The sequence below is a fragment of the Eimeria necatrix genome, genomic scaffold (genome assembly GCF_000499385.1).
Source record: "Eimeria necatrix Houghton genomic scaffold, Enh_scaff480, whole genome shotgun sequence".
In the NCBI taxonomy this organism is placed as follows: domain Eukaryota; phylum Apicomplexa; class Conoidasida; order Eucoccidiorida; family Eimeriidae; genus Eimeria; species Eimeria necatrix.
Genome location: NW_013654816.1, coordinates 1 through 2,500, shown reverse-complemented (window position 1 = coordinate 2,500; position 2,500 = coordinate 1).

Genomic DNA, 2,500 nt, shown 5'->3' with positions numbered 1-2,500 from the left:
GCGAGCAGCTGCTGCAGCAGCAACAAGAGCTCCAATGACTCGCTGAAGGTATTTCCGGTTGACCGCAGTGCAAACAAAAGAGACAGAAGCAAAAAACGGCAAAGACAAGCAGCAGCAGCAGCAGCAGCAGCAACTGCAGCAGGAGCAGCAGCACAAGACACACCTGCCTCCCCCCAAAGCAACTCGCCCGGAGTTTGGGAGCCTGGCTTTCTTCCTTCGCACCTTGTGAGCCACGGGGGGCACACAGCAGCAGCAGCAGCAGCAGCAGCAGCAGCAGCAGCTCCAGCCGTCTCTGCAGCTGCTGCGGGAGCAGCAAACCCAGCAACTGCAGCAGCAGCAGCAGCGGCGGCGGCGACGGCAGCAACATCGGCAACCACAGCGCCAACGCCAGCAGCTGCAGCAGCAGCAACTGCAGCAGCAGCAGCATCACAGACGCTGCTGCCCAAGGCAAGCCGCAGCAGCAGCAGCAGCGCCGTCAGCAGAGGCAGCAGCAGCAGCACCGCCATCGCCAGTGCCTGCAGCAGCCACATTGACACCAGCAGCTGTTGCAGCAGCAGCAGCAGCAGCCGTAGCAGCAGCTGCGGTGCTGGCGGCGGCAGCAGTTGTTGCAGCAGCCGCAGGGACAGCAGCAGCAGTCGCAGCAGCAGCAGCAGCAGCAGCAAGAGAAATCGTTGCAGCAGCGACGGTGGCGGAAGCAAAGGCAGCTGTTGCAGCGCCGTCAGCAGCAGCAGCAGCAGCAGCAGCAGCAGCAGCAGCAGCAGCAGCAGCAGGGCACTTGATGCTTTTCTGAAAAGATGAATGCTGCTTTGCTGATTGACCCTCCTTGGTGCTGCTGCTGCGCAGACGCGGCAAAGCGTCGGCTGCTTCAGCTGCTGGGGGGTGTTTGGGGTGTACGTACAGCAGCAGCAAGGGGGCTGTTTGCTGCTGGTGGAATCCGCCGAGTGTCTCGGCAGAATTGGAGACGGATATATTCTGGCAGTGAAGTCCTTCAGAGCTGTGGACCTCAGGGTCCAGCAGCAGCAGCAGCAGCAGCAGCAGCAGCAGCAGCAGCAGCAGCAGCAGCAGCAGCAGCAGCAGCAGCAGAATCAGCAGCAGCAGCAGCAGCAGCAGCAGCAGCAGCAGCAGCAGCAGCAGCAGCAGCAGCAGCAGCAGCAGCAGGCGTGGACGCTGCGCACTGTGAAAGTTAGACGGCCGCTGCCGCTGAGGCTCGGAAACGCCTTGGCAACAGACATCTATGTGACCCAGCTCGTTGCTGCTGGGCCAGAGAGCAGCAGCAGCAGCAGCAGCAGCAGCAGCAGCAGCAGCAGCAGCAGCAGCAGCAGCAGCGTGGACTGCGGCAGCCCGTACTTGCCCTGGATCTACGAGGCCCTCGCCATGGGGGGCTTTTACTTCTCCCCCACTTTTGACTTGACTGTCTCTTTGCAGCAGCAGCTGCAGCAGCACAGCCCCCCTGCTGCTGCTGCTGCTGCTGCTGCTGCTGCTGCTGCTGCTGAGGCCAAGAGAGACTCCGAAAGAGACAAAGAGCAAAACCGATTCTTTTGGAATAAGCAGCTGCTGCTGCCGCTGCAGCAGCACGCAGCAGCAGTGGGGGTGCGGGCAATTCAGGGGTGAGTAAAGTGTCTCCTTTGCTGCTGCTGCTGCTGCTGCTGCTGCTGCTGCTGCTGCTGCTGCTGCTTCGCTGCTGCTGCGTTGTTGCTGCTGCTTCGCTGCTGCTACTCTGCTGCTGCTTCGCTGCTGGTGCTTCTTTCCTGCTGCGTCTTTGCTGCTGCTTCTTTGCTTGCTTCTTTGCTCTTGCTTCTTGCTGCTGCTTCTTTGCTGCTGCTTCTTTGCTGCAGCTTCTTTGCTGCAGCTTCTTTGCTGCAGCTTCTTTGCTGCAGCTTCTTTGCTGCAGCTCTTTTGTCTCCTTGTGTCTCTTTCTTTTATATTCTTTTTAGTCTTCTTCAATTTCTTTTAATTCTTTTTAATTTTTTTAATTCTTTTTAATTCTTTTTAATTCTTTTATTTTTATTTCTTTTAATCTTTTTGTTCTTTTTTCTCTTCCTTCGCTGCTTCTCCGCGTCTGCTGCTGCAGCAGCGGCCACACCTGCTGCTGCTGCTGCTGCTGCTGCTGCTGCTGCTGCGCAGGTACGTGGGCGCGGGGTGTCTGTACAGCAGCAGCACGGCGCTGCTCTTTTTGCTGCTGATTTCCCGAAGAGACACTTCGCGTCTTGGCATGCGTTTTCACAGCAGAGGATTGAACAAAAGTGGTGCGTTTTGCTGCTCCTTTTTCTCCTTTTGCTGCTCCTTTTGCTGCTCCTTTTTCTCCTTTTGCTGCTCCTTTTTCTCCTTTTGCTGCTCCTTTTGTCTCCTTAACGACGAGGAAAACGACGAGGAAAACAGAGGAAAACGACGAGGAAAATCTCCTTTTGCTGCTCCTTTTGCTGCTCCTTTTTCTCCTTTTGCTGCTCCTTTTTCTCCTTTTGCTGCTCCTTTTGTCTCCTTTTGCTGCTCCTTTTGCTGC